The 19,007-nt window shown below is 40.2% G+C and overlaps 1 protein-coding gene across 8 annotated transcripts in view; it reads left to right on the forward strand.

Moving 5' to 3' along the window:
- Positions 1-3,287, forward strand: part of RBMS1 (RNA binding motif single stranded interacting protein 1) — a 144,118-nt gene extending 140,831 nt beyond the window's left edge. For 7 of the 8 annotated variants that reach the window (XM_071747537.1, XM_071747539.1, XM_071747543.1 and 4 more), the window contains one exon: positions 739-3,287. The gene's annotated coding sequence lies outside the window, so the exon portion shown is untranslated. Of the gene's footprint in view, positions 1-716 lie in introns of all 8 variants that reach the window. The other variant, XM_071747538.1, reaches the window with a different exon arrangement.
- The last annotated feature ends 15,720 nt before the right edge of the window (positions 3,288-19,007 follow it).

The following is a 19,007-nucleotide window of genomic DNA, read 5'->3' on the forward strand; positions in this document are numbered from 1 at the left end:
TAGCTTCTTTTCAGGAAGTTAATATGTGAAAACAGTCAAGGGACTTGGAAAAGAACAAATAACAACATTTTAATTATATATACACCTATAACTGTACAAACCTTGAAATACTGGACTTTGTCTCACCTGGAGAAATTTTAAAATTGTCTAGGCTCTTTTTCATTAGCTGGGCATTTTTTTAATTCCATATGGCAATATAAGCCAATATAGTAAACTCGGAACTATTCCTCAACTTTACTGAGCCCTGAATAGCTGTTAAGGATTAACTATCATGGAGGTACATTAGCTGTTGTAGGTATCTTCCCTGAGGCTGCATAGGAAGAAAATTGTGTTCCTTTTCCAGAGATCAAAAGCCTTGGAGATGCCACAGGAGTAAGCTTACACTCTCAACCACTTTTGGTCAATTAAAAGGAAATAACAATAACAAAACAACAAAGAAGAAAATAGCTTTGAATGTGGTGCTTCAGTTCCTCAGTGAGAGCTCTGCATGCTGGACATGTGTTAGAGACAGGGGGGAAAATGGGGTACAGGCTGTGTCCTGAACCTGAGCCTCATCCCGGGGAGGGCTGAGCACCTGTACTGCTGACTGTGTTACTTCACAAATTTGTGCTCAGATTAACTTAGTCTTCTCCGAGCTGTCTAAAATAGGAAATTACTTAGTTTTAGGGACAGTGACATTAGAAAAAGAATCCCATACAATTGTAACTCTGTTTTAGCTCTGACCTTTCTGTGTTACAGATGTCCAGTGTTGACCTGGCCTGGAGAAGGGTGCAAAGGCTGAAACAATCATGGATTTTACTGATCAATTGTGCTTTAGGAATTATTGACAGTTTTGCACAGGTTCTTGAAAATGTTATTTATAATGAAATCAACTAAAACTATTTTTGCTATAAGTTCTATAAGGTGCATAAGAAAAACCTTAAATTCATCTAGTAGCTGTTCCCATGAACAGGTTTATTTTAGTAAAAAAAAAATTTTTATCAAGTGTTATGACGCAAAAAAAAATATTCAAATTTCTGGGTATGCACAGATGACCATGAAGACTTACTCATGTGCATGACAGAATTTGTGTTTTGGTTTATTTTTATTTTGTGGGTTTCTTTGTTTTTTGTTTTTTGTTTTGTTTTGGTTTTTTTTTTTTTTTTTTTTAATTGTATGAAATGGGTTTTCTGAAGTTTAAAATAGTAAAACATCTAAGATGATGTTCTGTGCTTGCAGTGTGTGAGTGTTGCTTTAGTGCAGTGTTGCAGTTATAGTGTCTGGTCTTTTAGCTTTCTGTTTTTCTTTTAATGTAGTGTGAAGTGTCTTATCCTTTTCTATAAATTCCAATTTGCCTTAAATCTTTCAATGCTGTAGCTGTTCCAGTAAGTAGTCCAAACTAATGGTGTAGAATGCTTTGACCAAATGAGCTGGTCTATTATGCCTTGTAAAACAGCAGCATAGGGCTTTTAAAGGTAGTCAATAAAAATTGCTGAAAATTTGGCTTTTTTAATGTGTAGTAAGTGTTTTTAATGATTTTTCACATAATATGTAAGGTAGTGAAATGCAAGAGGGGAAAAAAATGTTTTGTGTGAAACACATTTTCTGACTGGGGAAATTTTAATAGGATAAATTGTTTGTAAGGCCATATGCCAATAGTTCCCTCTGGTAGTTTGAATGATTTAGAAACTCTGCTGTATGATGCAATGTAAAATCTTTTTTTTGCCTTTTTTCAGAAACTAACTTGATGTTCTAGTTTTAGAATAGGTAGAGTAGGGAGTTTGGGGTGGGGATATCACCGAATGTTTTTGTCCTTCTTTATACTAATGATAGTGCTTTAGGATGAGGATTGTGCTGAGACTTGGCAAACAGAAAAGTTGCTATTACAGCAAAATGGCAAAAGCTAAAGGACTCGTTTTCAAACATACGCTGAGATATAAGTAGAAGCATAATTGATTGGGTACTAGCTCTCTATAGTAGGTAAATAAAAATAAAAAGACTTGGCACTTTTAAAAGGTAACTTTACCAAAGAACAAAGAGCCAGTAACCAATAATTCTGATTTCTCTCAGCATTACGTCTTCTGTACTCTTTATTTTTGCCGGACCAGTTTGCGGTTAGGAGAATGTGCCTTTTTTGTACATTTGCATTTAGGTTTTATAATTTTAATTGATGTATGGACACAAAAGCATGAAGGAAGACTTGGATCCAAGCAGTGCCACACTTTACATCATCACTACAAGTGTTAAGTGTAAAGAAAACCAATTTTGAAACTATGAAATTCCTGATTCATAAATACACAGTTATTTGTACTTCACATATTAGATAAATCACTGCTACTAAAGCTTTTATTACAATTGCATATGTTTTAAATCGAATGATAAATTAAGTTGTCTTCCAAAACTGTGTACTTCTCTGGTCAGCTGTATATGATCAGTTATCTACCTCAAAGTTTATTTCCTTTTGTATTGGGACAGGTTGCTGGCCCTCCCTGTTTCCACAGACCAAATCATCCTAGCTCGGGAGCTAGGGCTAAGCAGTTGTTTCTTTCAAGTATTTTTTAGTTTTTAAATTTTGTGTGAGTATTGGAGTATAGATGTCGGTGACATTTCATAGTTTCAAAAGTAAATTGCTGCTCTGAGAAGTGTAGATTCTAGTGAAATACATAGTCATAAGAGATGTGTTTTTGTTTTTTCTTTTTTTTAAAAAGTTGTGGTATTATTGGTTCTATGCTCCCTGGAATATTACTGCTTTGTAAAAGTCCAGACTTCCTGCAGCACCTTGCCCGTATCTGGTAACTTTCCAAACCTGAATCTCTCACTACTTGATATTTTTGCGTTAATTAAAACTGCAGTATGATAGCTGTGTTAGAGGGAGGGAAGAGCTGCTGCCAGAAGTGTCTGAACTAAGTGCCATACTCATTGTCTGGGTAAGATTTGGGAAATTTAACCTCTGTACATAAAGAAATAATCAGTTACTTAAACATCACATAGTAGACAGCCATTAAATTATAAAAAATTAATTTATGAAGAAAGACCTTTTGTACAGATTGAAAAAAAAAAAAAAGATTTTCATAGAGATATCTATATGATCAAGAGAGTTAATTTTTTATTTTTGTTTTACTAGTGCCACAAACTTGCCAGTGGTAACTTATTTGTCCGGTTCAAGATAACTCTGTAGTTTTGTTTCCTAGGACCTGTTGTTAAACGCCAAAAGACATTTTTGAACTGTAAATTTGATTAGATTGTTAGCTTTTTTCTGTTTTATTTCTTTGAAAACTTTTGAATAAAAAAGATCAAAAAAATTTAAATTGCATTGTCTTTTTTCCTTCAGCCCCTTCCTTTATTGTGGGGAAAGCCAAACAAGTCATGGTAAAACCTTTGCATTTATTTTGAAGTGTTCAGAGTTGCTTTTCTGCTTTACAGTGTGGGCTTTTCCCTTCTCTATCCTTCACTAAAATCAAATTTTAACTCTTTCAAACCACATTACAAAATTGCTTATTATTTCAGACAAAGCAGGAAAAGATGTGTGAGAAATATATGGTGAAAGACTTGACTTGAATGCAAGAACTCTGTTGTCCTCTCTGCCAGCCTGCAGGGAGAGGTGTGTGTAACCAGGCCTGTGTACTGTAGCCATGAATGCAAACCAGTTTTCTAGAGTTAAGAGCAGAGATGGAGGGTTGATTTTGTAGTTCTTAACGCTGACTTACTGCCTAAAAGTTCTTTTGTCCTTCCAAGTGCTGTGACATTGGCTGCCATACCTAGTTGTGGAGAGCAGAGGTGATAACTTCACTGGAATAAAAAAAACCATCCTGTTTGCTTTCCAGCTGCAATCTTTGAGCATTTTATTTCTTACAGATAATCTTAGATTTTATCATCCTTTTGGCAAGATCACTGCTGCTGATGGTGCATATCAGATAGAGGACTGCTCTGCCCAAATTCAGGCTTGGAAATGAAATTGATTAAAACTCAGTTTCATACTCGTGTATCTCCTCAGCCAAATGCTTCACCAATCACAGTCTTCGACAGTGCTTTGTGTCGATAGGATGCGTGTGGCAGGAGAGGGGCTCTGCCCTCACCTGGGGCATCCTGGGGTGCACCTGGTGGCAGAGAGCAGTGATCCCATGGGCTCCTGCACTTTGCCACCCATCCTGGACAGGCAGAGGGGAGGTTTGCTCACACCAGGCCCTGCAGAACCCTCTCCCTTGGGAGACAGTGCTTTATACACCTGGTTTGTAAGAGCTCCCAAGTATTCTGCCAACCTTTCCACAGGCTGGGCAGCCTCCTGGGTGTGTCCACTGGGGCCACCCTGCAGGCAGGTTGCAGCCCAAGCTTTTGGTCACGTGAATTACTGAGAATAAATGTGGTTTCGGTGGAGCCTAGTGAAAGGAGCTCACCTAGAGGTTAGAAAACTTCATTTACATTAGCTTACATAATGAAGACATCCTCAACAATGATGGCTCCTATTATTAATGAAGAGGAAAAAACTCATCCAATGTCTTGCTGAACACAGACTCCTGTAACTGAAGAAATGGCAATTTTACCACTTTATGGTAATTTTAATATGGTATGTTGCCTGTCTAAAAAGCAACAGATGAAAAGGTAAATGCAGAAACTTTCAAAGGGCTTTGTTACATTTTTCCTGTAGACCACCATACTGAATTCATCTCAAATTAGTAAGCAGACTTTTTTGAGTTAAGTATGAATACTACCCTGCAAAAGCTATGCTCAGCTAGACTCAGAATAATGCATGTTGGAAAAGCTTTTATCTATCTATTTGCTTTTCTGAGTAGCCCCATGACAAACTTAGCTCTTACCACAAGTCCAAAAATATTTTACAAGAATTAATGCTTTCAGATCAGTACTGTTTGCCTGATAGAAGATACTGTATCATTTCTATCAGGCAATCTGTAATAATGCCATGTCTTTATGCAAAGTACTTTAATTATGTATAACAAAACTCATTACCAACTGGCTTGTTCAAACCTTGACTCCATCTTGTTGCATACAACCTGTTTTGAACCCTACTTGCAAACATGCTTTTAATAAAATGTTATACCTGTTAACAAATACTGATAATTATTATATTCATATAGGATTGTGTTTTGCTGATACAAGTATTTTGTGCAAGATTATGCACCATTGTCTGTTGTTTGTTAGCGATTAGAAAGTAGCCTTTTGGGCACTGAACAAAATCTTTTTCTCTATTTTCTAAATTAACTAAACCGGGCAGGTGCAAGACAAGTGCAAGCAATGTGTTGACAGCAGCATAACAAAGCACGGTTGATCAGTTGAGCTCTGCTAATGACTGTTTGCATATATTGAGCTAGAATAATTGTGGAGTAAGTTACAGTAGTCTAAAGCACTTTCCCAGTACTCTTTGGCAGGTTATCTCAGGGGAAAAAATAATTTTAAAATGTCCTCTTTTGCTCTCCCTTTCCTAGCTTTGTGTTCTGGTACTTCAGCCATACCAGATAAACTTGGTGATTGACTAGGACTGTGCCACCTCACTTTCCTCAGAGACAGCTAACAAATGAGAGATCCCTTTTATGTGCCAGAATATTTATATGAGATTCTACTCCTACGCCTCCCCTGCACACTTGACTGCAGCTGTTCCTTTTGCTTTGATCAACCACTCCAAAATTATTTGCAAACTTTCACATGTGCTGGAATAAGATACTCAATCCTATCCTGTCCAGCAGTGTCTTATTGTGAAAGCAAATGTGTTATTTGGTGGCATTTAAGACATGTATGCTCTTACCTTCCAAACGCTTGCAACACTGATACACTCTTTCAGCTGTGAAAGATCATCTGTATCATTCCCTAGCCAACAAATTCTGGCATTGATTAACCCAAACAAATCTGAGGCTTTTGGCTTTCACATTTGGTCCATTAATTCTTTCCAGAATAGGGGTTAGGATATACAAAACCTATTCTGTTTGGCATTTTCTCCTCCAGCTACTCTACCTCCAGAAAAGCCAAACTGATGTCAGAACAGCAAAGCTTTACAGTGCAGTGACCAGAGGGAGTGTGTAAAAGCCTGCGTGTGGAATGAGTCAGTCTTTCCTTTTCAGGGCAGCTCTAACTTCATCTACCATCTGAGAAACCTGTGCAGTCCATTTCTCTAGTGAAGGAGAAGTTATATCACAGGAAAATACTACTGGAATTTTTTCCATGTCCCAGAAGAAAAGATAGCTTGTCAGCAGCCAAACCATTAACCATTTAAATTCTCTATCTTGCCTTCTTCAACAGTATCCCTTCACATAGTATTTACATCAGTGATGTTCTGAATTCTACTGTATTTCATCTGTCTCCCTTCGGGTGAATAACATGATCTCTTTCAGCAGCTTCAATGGCATAGAAAGAGATTTTTGGAGAACTAAAAGAATGAAGGTATGTGGCGCCCTAAAGACTTCCCACATGGACACTACAGGTTTTCAAATCAACCTGCTCAAGCAGCTTTCTATGTAGCTTTGTCAGTTTAGAGTGTAACATGCTAGTGTTACTGGGGTGGGGGAAAGATGGAAAATTATTTTTGCATGTACATTCTTCTGGTACTAAAACAGTCATCTGCAGTGACTAACTTTTCACCACCTGAAATATACACACAAGGCAGTGTCAGTATTACAGACATTTTAAGCAGTATCAGTAAAGCACTGAAGGGTAGTAGAATAGATCAAGGGTTTAAAAGAAGGCCAAGAGAAAATATACTTGTAAATAGAATGTTTCGCTAAATAGTTTTAGCTTCTTACAAGCACAAACAAAAAATTACTTTTCTTTGGTTTGCTTCAGTCTTTAGTCAATGGGGAATGCTTTTCCATCAATGAGAAAGCACTCTGCTTTTTTTTTTTTTTTTTTTTTTTTTGTCTTCTAGTGTATGAAAATGTATTTGCAGATATTTTTTACAGTCTTGTTTTTGTGTCAGTTTGTTCAGGTATATAACCAGTTTCAGAGATAATCTGTAAGCAGAATATACGTAATTAGGAGTATGAAGCAGTTACTTATTGACTACCCAAAGAAAAGAAAGGTAGGATTTCACAAGCTATCAGGCTAATCATGAGCTTGCTGTCTCAGCAAGGTACTTGCAGTGGCTTTGCTGGCCAGGTGGATGTTGGGCAGGAGGGGAAGGGTCAGTCCCTGCAGCACTCTGGATCAGATCCTCAGTGTTTCCATCTTCTGCCAAACCTCTGTCAGTGCCCCTGGCACTGGTGATTTGCCCCAACAAACTGACCTGGTGCTTCCTGAGTAGCCTGGCATTTCTTTAGATTTTATACCTTTCCACATTGCTTCTTTCCCTCCCTGGAGCTACTGGCAATCCTACCTCAACAGCTCTACCTCTTGTCTGTAATTTTCTCTTTCTTATCTCTCCATGGACTCTCAACAGCTTTTTTTCAGCGTTCTGAGACCAGGTTGTACAGCTGAGTGGGATCAGAGCTGGACCTTGGTGCACAAGCTGCTCCAGCCCTGAGAGAGGAGGTGCAGTAGGGGTGCAGCGATGGGGTGATGTACTCCAGGTCTTCATTGTGTCAAGAAAACATGATTCAAGTGCAGTTGGAGGAATGGGTATTCCAAGAACTCTGCATATTGCTGTCTTTGCCAGAACAGAATGAAAACTAGGTTTAAGAGCAGCCGGTGCAGCTTGGTAGAATAAGATGCTCCAGAAGCTATTGGCTATGTATATCTGAAGTTCATGACCTCTTTCAGCCCTGCTCTGCTTACTTGCTATGGTTCAACAAGTTCCAGCTGTAAGCAGGAAGAGAGTTCATAGATGAGGGGGAAGGAGGCAGCTCATCAGCAGGTCACAGGCTTCACATGGTAAAAAGCCCATTGCCACTTGTGCAGTCACTGTGCCATGGGCTCTCCAGCCACAGAAGTTACTGAACAGAGATAGAGGTAGTGAAGTGATCTTGCAGATCTTCTCACCATGGAAGATAAATCTTAAAAACCAAGTTTATCTGTTTGGTTTTAAGCTTTTTCTTAGTAAACTGTATTTGATGGAGTGGTCTGGCTCTGTCTTCACTGTGGTGTCTCCAGAAGCATCCTAGGGCAAATTTTTTGCTAAGGAAATGTTGAAAATCCAGAGTTCAATTCTTTAGAAAAAATAAATAATAAAATATAAGCCATTCCAGGAATTCCTCTCTTGAAACTATTTTGCAGATGAAACTATCCAGTTGTCTCTGGGAAAATAATTCAGGACAAACCATAGGGTGTGTTACAGTAGGCAGACTCACAGCTCATTTGTTCCAGGTGGCAATCGTCTGATCAGCCCTCCAGTGCTCAGAGCTGCCCTGTTTCAAGGCTGCAAATAATTTCCCAAGCAACCCTGAGCTCATCAGCAAACCCAAGGGTTGGGAGCCATCATTTTTCAGCTGGACTCACCCAGGTGTGTGAGCAGTGCAGAGCCCTGGGCTCAGAGGGGCCCTTCCCGGTGCTGGCCTGGGCTCAGGCTCTTCCCACAGCAGCTGCCAGCACCTTCCCACCTGGTTGCTCCCACTGCATCTGCGTGGACAGGTTGGGGACATCCACGTCCCTAAAGTTCCATGGCCCTCAGATGTCCTGGCTTTGCTTTCATCATCAAAGACCTTAAATCCCATCTTCCTTTGCAGCCACCAGAGGGCATCTTTGCTATGAGCGGCAATGATAAAAAAGGTGAACTCCCATTTGCAGTTTGCAATTATCGTGCATTTATAGTTACCTATTATTAAAAGCGAAACCTCATCCTGCCTTTGCACAACGCAGTGAAATTGCTCACATTTCTAATAACGTGTTTTTGCACGTTATTAAGCCAGTCTTTATCAGAGGAAAAAATAAAAACCATAATTTTCTTTTGGTTAATGAAATGCATGAGGGTGCCTTCACTGCACAGCAGGCAAGGGAAAAAAAAAAAGAATCTAATCAAATCCACAGCATCACCAGAAGCTCAAGTGCTTCAGGCAGGGTCAGGGAGAATTGACAAGTAGCTTGTATGTGACAGACGAACACAAGAGAAGCCAAACAACAAGGGAATTCTGGAGAAGTCAAGCAGACTGCAAAGAATCAACCCAGACCACACCAAGTAAACCCTTTTCCCATTAACTCAAAGCCAATCTATTTGCATGTACTCTTGGTAGCCTCCTTTTTGTTATTATATCTTCACAACAGCCAAGACAATTAAAATATATGTTAATACATAGTGTAAAAGAAGCAAATACCTTTTTAGAAAGGAGGTAGAGCTCTGAAAATAAGTTGGTATCTTGGGGGCTAAATGAAAAAAAATCTATACTACAAAACAAAACTATGTGAAGTATTTGGGGTGATGTAGGAAAGGCTGCTTGTTTTTGCAAAGTTCACTCAATAATGCATTTAATTGGTCATTAAAGATTACTTCTTATGGTATATATCCAGATTAGTAATTCAGATGGGGAAGGTGGGAAGGGAGACAACAGAAACAGTTATTTTTCCTGCCTTGTCTCTGTCTGCAGTACAGCTTGAATATAATGAATAAGTTATCCATAAGCCACAGAGGCTGTTAGCATATCAGTATGCAGAAGCCTTTTTAGTCAAGGGGAGTCAGCTTGCCTACACATTGCAGACAGTTGTGTTTACCTCTGGTTCTCTGGACACTCAGCTTTATCCTGCACCACCAATGCCCCAGGCAAGGCCAGCCACTCTGACCTACAAATCTTACTAATAGCTGTGGACTACAAGATGCGTTTGTTAGTTTCTGCCAGGGATTTTGTCACTTCAAAGTAATTAGATGAATCACTTCTGGACCAGCCAAATAGCTGTATCAGACACAGTAAGAGACCCAAAGAGCAACCAGAACAGATAGGACAGTTCACAGACAGTCATTAATAAAAATACTGTAAGTCTGGAAATATAAAGTATTCCTCTCCTGCATACGCCTTAGCCTTAGGCTGAACTGTGCACAGACACAGACCTGCATTACTAGAAAAGTGTCTGATCCAGCTGTGTGTTTGCAATTTTTGAGGATTGCTTTTTCTATGGAATGAGAACTGGGGGGGGGAAAGGCACATATCCACTTTTTCTTTTCCTTTTTTTTTCCCCAAAAATCAGACCTGAAAGCTTTCCCTCTCTTGTTTCCTTATTTTTTTCTCCTTTGCAGTTACAAGTGCTTGTGATTATCTTTTTTTGGCATCCACCTCAATGTCAGTGTGACTATGTTTGTCACAGGTTTTATATGCTGCTGCTAGCAGGACTCAAATTAGGATTGGTGTGACCAAAGGACAATAGCTCTGCCAACAAGACAGACTTTTTTTGATCTAACTAGCAGATGCTCTGCTAGCGTCTCTCACTTTTTTTTGCCTCTCTCTTGCCTAAAGGACTGAAACCAGCCTGTCAGTGTGATCATACTCACGGGAACTACAACTGTTTTCACAAGATCTAAATCTAGCCTAATCCCTTCTTTATAACTGCTTCCAACAGCTACTTGTGAAGGCTCCAATGGTAAATTCAATTCAATGGATCGGAGCTTTAATAAGCTGAGATTTTTCCAGAAATGGCTACTCTTTTTATAGAAGCTACTTTGCAACCTAATGAATTATTTTAGATAGTAACATTTTTTTCCTGCATATCACTGGCCACCGATCATTTAGAAGAATACTATTTGGGGGAGAGAGGTCTCTCTTGAAGGACACCATAATGCAATTCAAACCTTGAATTCCTTTTTTTCCTCCCTTGTTACCTAACAGTACTTATAGAAGAAGAAGAAACTACCAGACATATTAAAGAGATGGGGTAAAATACTGGACCAGCTTTTCAGATGTCATTGAGGGGGAGCAGGTCCAAAGGTGTCTCTCCAGTCCAGACTTCAGAAGATCTTAACTAGCTTTAGCTTTTCAAGCAAGTCTGAAAGCTACTGGCTGCCAGTCATCCTGACAAGGTGATGACTAATGGGGACAATTAGCTCCCTCCCCTAACTTGCTGTCTGTCATGGCAATTTGAAAGGGAATAAGAACACTTTTCCCTAAGGAAACAGGTTGGCAAATGGGTTTGGGTCTGTTAAAGATTTAACATAGTTTCATATTAACAAAATGTCAAAAAGTTGTTCCATTGAAGAGCAGGGCCAAGCACATATTATCTGCTTTCTAAATTCCTATCAAATTCATGTTCACATATTGAAAGATTCACTCTCCAGCTAACCTGTAATTCCACAGGAGCAAGTCAGAGAAGTTTCATTACCTCTGAAGGGAGAAAGATACAGTTTTGTGTTGCCATTTCATAAAGTAACAGCTTTTTTAATTTTATGTGGTAACCAGTTAAGCTATATAGTATGTTTTAAAAGTAGCAGCTGTCAGTAATTTAGCTGGTTTCTATCTTTTTCACAAGTGTTTCCAGTTTCTAGGCCAAATCAAGACACATCTGTCAGGTTATCATTCATTATTTCCATTATCCAGCTGCTAATCATCAAAGTTAATGCTTACAGAAGTGTTGTACACCTCTGATGTATTGATTTTATCACCCATCTCTCACAGTAGTTTATTTTCAGATCTGTTGAGTGCCCAGAGCATGAAGGTCAGTTTGTGATGCATATCCTCTGCTGAATTTTAAGACTCAAAGTTCCTTCATTTGGGAGAGCTGCAAGTTTTCCCTAGTTATTATTTCTTAATCATCCAGATTTAATACAGCTGACTGCATGGATGTCAGCAGAACTTGCTGAAAATGAAAACTAGACTGCTCTTTAAAGTGACCAAGAAGCAATCAGACTTGAAGTAAGAGCCCCAGTGAAAAGCTACATGACTAATGTGTCTTTTCATTGTGTCACTAGTGGGAGGAAGGAGGATGTAGCACAATAGTCAGTTTATTGGAAGAACAATGTAGCCATTCAACAGGGCATTATTCTGAGATAATTTAAATGACAGTAGAGCAGCCCACTGTGACTTAAGAGAACACAAGTCATTCAAATTCCACATCTAATAATGACATTGTTCCACTGACTTATTTGTTGACATAAATTACATATATCTAATATGTTCCTGTTGCAGACCCTGAGGAGTCTTTGTTTATGCTAAACGTGAATGTATTCTAGCACATGAATTATTATCCTCCTGCTTGCTTCTTGTGTGCCTCCAGAATAAGTAATACATTGGCATAACTTTGCCATTTGTCAGCCAGCAGTCTGGTAGCACATTTGCTCGTCAATCTAATTTTAACCTTTTCTCATACGAGCACTTGGTATTTCATGTAAATCAACCAGACAGTCTGTCATTCAATAGGATACTATCTTCATAGTCTTGTAAACTATGTGCTCTGTCATATGTGTCCATTTTTAAGTAGCAGGGGAAAAGTAAAACTAATATATTGCTTCTGGTTTTGTAATACTAGAATGTCAGGAATATCCTTATTACCACAAGAGAGATAAATGATACATCTAGCAGAGGTTTTGGACAATGGGGCTGGCATTGCATTCAGACCTTTCTGAACTGAAAGGCCTGTCCTGAATGGTGAGTAGCGCAATGTGTGGTAAAAGTTTTCAAAGCATATATTCTAGGTCTTCATATTACCACTTTAATTTGCAGCTAAGACTACAAAAAGTGCATACAGCTGGTGAATTAAAAATTTCCTTCTAATTAATTATTCTGTGGTTCCAACAATTTTCTTGATAGAATACTGATGCTGATTGCAAAAGAAAACATAATTAATCCTTAAACATAGGTAAGTCTGTGGATGCTCCTTTCTCTTGATGATCTGTGTGTCTTACTGGCATAGACTGTATTCTGTAAGGTTTTCAGAAATCGATTTGGCTATGAAAACAGTATGCTTGAGGTTTAGCTGTTTTGTCAGGGTTGCTGTAACTATGTATCACTTTAGCATTTTTTGTTTTTTGAATATGAATGAAGGTCACAGTCCATTTATGCAGCCTAAAACCTCTTCTGGCATTTTCAAATATTTTACTACATTAAGAATGTTTGAAAAAACAATTGTAAAATTATAATGAAATGATTTGTGATGTCTGCTAAGAATTCAGTCCCCCTACACACCTGTAATCACTCACTGCATGATACAAGATTTAACTGTTTTTATAATTATGAAGATTATAGTTCAATTGATCTAAATTTTCCTGATTAATACTTTGAGACTATTAACAATGCATTACGTTTCACTCCACTCAGACTTAATGTCTGATAAAGTTACATGCATTTAGTGTTAGTTTCTGTTCTGAATAGTAAGTTATGCCATCATACTTGATCTGGGGCACATCCTGAACTGTGCCTACATTTCTCCCCAGCATAGTGCTTGGTTTTCCTTTTACTGAATAGCAGAGGGAACTTCATTCACTCCAGCAGCACCACGGAGCCCCTCCTCTGTCCATGCTATTTGCTTATGGGCACCATCACTCTTTTAGTCCATCCCCATTGCCATGCCCTCATTCTAGCAACTTCTGTGCATGGAATGCACCCCAAAATTTACCTCTGTTGCTGCAGAATTAATTCACCAGTGTTGAGTTTTTGGCGTATGAGTTGCATCTAATGATATTTGTGCAATGCAGTTCTGTTTCTGATTAAGGTAGTGCTGTAATAGAAGTAATAACATATAAACTGTTTCCACCACCACCTCCAACATCTTTTATATCTTCAGATCAGGTACAAGCAATATTTGCCCATCGTGATCTAAAGTGATATAAGAATTATATCACTGGGCAAAAGCCCAGGAAAATTACCTTTATGGTCTGCATTATATAAATATATGTAAATGCCTATTCGCATCTGTTAGAGGGAACTAGGCTGCTGGGTTTGGATGAGGTCAGGGGAGATCTCCAGTGCTGCTGCCAGGCTGGATCTCACCCTCTTCCCATGGGACACCTCAACCCCCCTCACCTTGTGATCCCTGGCTGCTGTCAGCACCTGCCCCTTGCCATACATCATGGGCACACCCCTCAGTGACCCCATGCACTGGCCACGGATTGCCACGGGGATTTATAACTCACTGTATCTGACCAATTGCAGCTGACAGCCAGAAATGGGGGAGATTGGGAAAGTCCCACATGGCTCCTGGCTGTGGGAGTGTGGTGGGTTTTCTCACTGTGTCCTTCCACATTCCTGTTCTCTGGACTCTTCTGGCCTCCTGACCAGCTGACAGTTTACAACCTTAGGCCCTGGTTATCTTACAGGTTCATATCAATGGAAACCCACAACATGGGTTTATGAGAAGTAACAAGTGTTACTGTTCCTTCAGAGCAGAATTTATCCTCTGTTAGTTTTTTCCATCCAGTTCTAAGGAATTCCTCTTTTACAGTGTAAGCTACTACTCCTGCTCCAATCATACTGCCTCTCCTGTCAATTCCACTGGAAGCCCATGTCTGGCTCCTCAAAGCTTTTCTGCACATCAATTGCTCCCGTCCTCCTTCCCCTCTGAAACACCTCCACAGCTTGGATGCTTTCGGAGGAAATTGCCTTCCACCACTGTCCTGAACACAGAGACACCTCTGTCCCAAGACAACTTTCCGTCAAAAAAGAAGACACAGGCTTGGGTGACACTGATGTTAAAGAAGTAACCTCCAGTGCTCACCACAGTGTACATCCTGGGATCTGCTCTCCAGGTATGGTTCTGCCTGAGAATGTCACTACAGCACAGCTGGTCCCATCTGAGGACAGGAACACACCGAGCAGAGCAGGAGTGAGGCAGAGCTCTGTGGGGCAAGCACCTGCAGGTGCAGGCCCTGCAGCACCCCACGTCACCCACCTTCTGAGGGACTCCACAGCTGCCACAGGACCTGTGTCACCAGCCCACTGGTGAGAGTCACCCACAGGTACAAGGTGAGTGAGGTTTGCTGCAGGATTTTATTTCTCTGAAGGTCTGAAATAGGACAATCTGGACAGTTCATTCAGTGGCATCACACCCCATGTGCTTGCAGCATGGGGCAAGTCAGTGCAGGGATCTGTAGCTGCCCCACCAGTGTGCATCAGCCCAAGCAGTGTGGTGGACATGATGAGGGAGGGTGGAATACAAACTGGTTGTTATCTGCCTATTCAGGTCTTGCAGAGATGGGACAGTGGCTTTAGTTTTTACAGTACGTAGAGGGAAAGTGGCAGTACTGGTGGTGAGGGGTTCTCAGCTGGGACTGAGGCCAACGGGGTTTGTATTGGGCTCCTTTGTCCCTGTAGCAGGGCAACCTGGCCATGGGAAAGGGAGCAGTGGGCTATTGGCCTTTCTGTGCCACCTCAGCTGCCAGCCCTACTCCTAATAAATCAATTTCTCAGCCTCTTCTCAGGTGCTTCCAATTCTTTAGTAGGCCCTTTCCCAACTATACATTAGCATTCTGTGTGTCTTCCTCTTCCTTGCAGAGCTCCTCCTGCTCTTCATCTCCTGCCCAGGGCAATGATACAAACACTAAAGAGGTCCTGCTCTTTATGCACAGCTTCCCACTTAGTAACTTAGAGGAAAGTGTTACAGCTGTTTGCTGCTCTGATCAGCAACCTGACTGGTACTGATGCTCCTTTGCTTATACCCAAAGGTAATTCTGCCTCCCTGCTATTTCTGGTTTGGGCTGGGACTTGTCTGGGATTCATCTGTTGTTTATCCCAAACTAATTTATTCTGCTACTCAGCCAGAAGGACATAATTATATGTCTGTTATGATGAACCTGCAGTGCAGTTTCTGGGCACAAAGCACCTTCAGAAAGTGTCTGTGACCTGGTCAGAAAGCAAAGTGGAAGTGTTGCATTGCAGAGAGAGGGTGGATTAGGATTATAATGAATACAAAACTTAAAAAAATCCCAGTATCTTCAACATTACTCTTCAAACTAATGGACTGATTATTCCAGTGATACTGTGCTTGACCCTGTGAGAGGAGGGCTTTTATTTCTTCCCTCTGGAGCAAGGAAAGAAAGTGGTTTCTTATATCATTATGGACATACAGCACATGAATTCTAGTTTTGATTGTATGAACAGCATCCCTCCTCGTGTCTTGTGTGGACTGCCTCACACTCATTGTACTGTGGGGCTAGACACACTGTCACCATTTCTATAAATAGCCTGCTTGGTTATGAAGGACTATTAGTGTTTCTTCTGAGAAGAATTGGACTTTTGACTAATGGCATTTTAGGCCAGTTTTCTTTAACCTTTCTAGAGGAGATAGGGTTTTGGAGAGTAGAGGAAAAAAAAAAAAGATAGGGTTTTGAGCAAGGAGCTTGCCTTGCTGGTGAGGAACAAGGCAGCTGCCATGCAGAGAAAGAGAAGGTCCCTATAATCTGGTGGAAAGCTGAGCTGTGGCACAAGGACGGCTGCAATTCCAGAGTTTTTGCTCTGCACCCAGAAAATTCCCAAGTGTACTGGGGAATGAGAGGTAAGCTAACATTTCTTTCTGTATATTTTTGGAGCAAAGTAGGAAGTAGTTACATGTAGAAAAGTTTGTGTTTCAGCTGCTAGCTGTTAGTATGAACGTTTAAGTGTGGAGACCACCCACAGACACCTCGAAGGTGGTAGGGATGGGTGGTTTTAAGTTTGTGGAGGGAGTGGGGATCCCTCATTCTGAGGATATAGGTCATTTGGGCAGTGCGGCCCCCTTTCTGTGAGCAAATGTTCTGGAGACACTAAGGGAGTGCAAGTCCAGCTGTGCAGCAAGGGAACTTCTGTTGCACACAGCGTGAGAGTTCAAACACAGCACGGCATTGGGTGAGAAGGTTTGGTAGGTGTCTTCTTACTACTAGAAGTAACAAACACAAAGATATTTGGGGGTTTTCCTTACAATTAGCAACTGATTTGGAATTCAGACTCCACCTTCCACATCCTGGGATATTTCCAAAAGCATGCTGAATCGACAGCAGCGCCCTTTGTGCAAACAAGGAGTCTGTACACAAGAAGTTTGCCCTACTGAGAGGAAAGGAACAGAGCGTTAAATTTATGGATGTGACTAACTTCTTCTGAACAGTGAGGAAAGCACCACAGTTGCCAGTTATCTCTTCTGTGCTTTTCCTCAGTTGTGGCTGGGGCCATCTGACGAGTGTTTCCCTTTCACTCCCAGTGCAGAGCAGTCTGTCTGCTGTCAGCAGTTAATGAAGCTGCTCGCAAGACGCCATCCCCTGGGGAAAAGCACTGCTATGAATAGACCTGTTACTTGCGTCTCTGGTTGCAGTCGTCACAGTGCCTCTTCTGCTGTGCCACCATCTCTGATGATTGTGCCATTTTTTAACAATGGTGTTTCACTGTAGAGTTACTGCTAATCAGAATGCCAGGGAAAAAAATGGTCCTCTTCCTTCTGGCAGAGCTGTAGGGCTTAGTGAATTCTGTGCTGACCTCAGTGACAGATGCAGGTTCTGATGTACCACAAACTTACCAAAAATGTACATAAAGTGAATGAGTAATCTAATTGCAGCAAGTACTTCTAATAATAATTTGCAGTGAACGTCATTGTCAGATACTTCATCAATACACATCCTACAGTAAGAGGAAAAAATAAAGCTTTTTTCTGAGAACAAAACATTTTCATGCTACTGAACTAGATGGGAAACTGTGAATCTGATGAGAACTATTAAAGGACATCTCTTATTTGCTGAGATGAGCTTGTGTGTCTAGGTATGACTAACCTTGTGTTTATAAGAAATTGTATATTAGTCTAGACAGGGGTAAGCTATAAAACAAACAAAATCAGCAAAAATAAAGGCAGATTAAAAAAAATGAGTCACCATAATATATTGTCTGAAGTATGTTAGATTCTGTATTTATTACAATTTGTAGGGCACACAGTCCTCATTAGTGTCAGTAAAGTCAAGCACAGTAAATCACTTCAGTGACCAAACTGTGTGGTTGAGACCTAGCTCAAAATACTTTTATAGTAGAACACCTTTGTAATAAAGTTTATCCAACAATACCAATAAATGGTGAGAGAAAAGAACTGAATAGTGTTCCATTTGAACATTACCTGTTCCCTCTTTGGGATTTATGGGGGACAACTTTTAATAAAGGTTGTGGGTTTTTAAAATACCCACATTTTTTTAACAGACTCAATCTTAGCAGGTTCCTCCCAAATCAACTTGTCAATTGTTTAGATCTCAGAAAGCTATGATAAGGCCTTCAGCAAAATGCATATGAAGATTCTTCTGCATCACAATCTAGATGTCTGAACCTCTTCTACATGAGTAGAGTTCAAGTTGTCTTACATGCACCTTTGTTCACATTCCTCATCCTCCTGCTTATATAGAAACAAAACAAAAAACTCCCTTCTTACTCATACTTTTCATATTAATGCTAGGTGACTGAATAAGTTTGAGTGATTCATGACCTATTTAACAAATTTAACATCTGCCTCTGAGGTGTTCAGCTTGACACATGGTGTGTCTTATAATATTGATATGTCTAATCGACCTAGCAATCTGCATCAGCTTGCTGAAACATGCCATGAAAGCAAAATGATACAGTAGACCTGATTTACTTCTCTGTCAAAGCTTTAATGAAAACATTCACACTATCTGTTAAAAGTGAATTGGCCTGGAAAAATTCATAAGATGCCTATCCCATCATTAACAATATTTCTATTTCAAAGTATTAGGAAGACAGGAATATGCCTCTTAAATCAAACTTCTGTAACCTGGTCAGCAAGTCAATGGCATCCAAAATTCTCTTCTGGCTTGCTCTCTGCTCTCCTGTATATAAGAAAGCACAAAGCAGTGCAACAAATTCTCCCTGTAAATTTGATAATCACTTTGTTCCGGTAACAACTGGAGCAGCTGAGGTGAGTTCAGCAGCTCTGCAGAGTGCTGCTGTTACAGCAGTTCTCATCCTTTTCTTGGGAGCAGAGGGGTGTAAACCTGAGGTTAGGTTTCTCCTTTATAATTTGTTTCCCATTGCACCCAGACAGCCTGAAGGCTATGACAAGGCAATACTTGGCCTTCTGCAGGCTTGTCAGCAGAGAGGTAGAGCCTGATCAAAATGAGGTTTCATTTAGTGCTAGCTGCCCCTGAAATGAGACCCTGCCAGGCTACCCAGGAACAGCACTTGTATGATAAAGCCTCCTGGCTGTGTCTGCAGAGGTGTCTTATTAAGGTCATATAGAGATTTTATTTTATTTTTCCTCCCTTAGCAGAACCACCCAGA

Source organism: Heliangelus exortis, chromosome 6, assembly GCF_036169615.1.
Source record: "Heliangelus exortis chromosome 6, bHelExo1.hap1, whole genome shotgun sequence".
In the NCBI taxonomy this organism is placed as follows: domain Eukaryota; kingdom Metazoa; phylum Chordata; class Aves; order Apodiformes; family Trochilidae; genus Heliangelus; species Heliangelus exortis.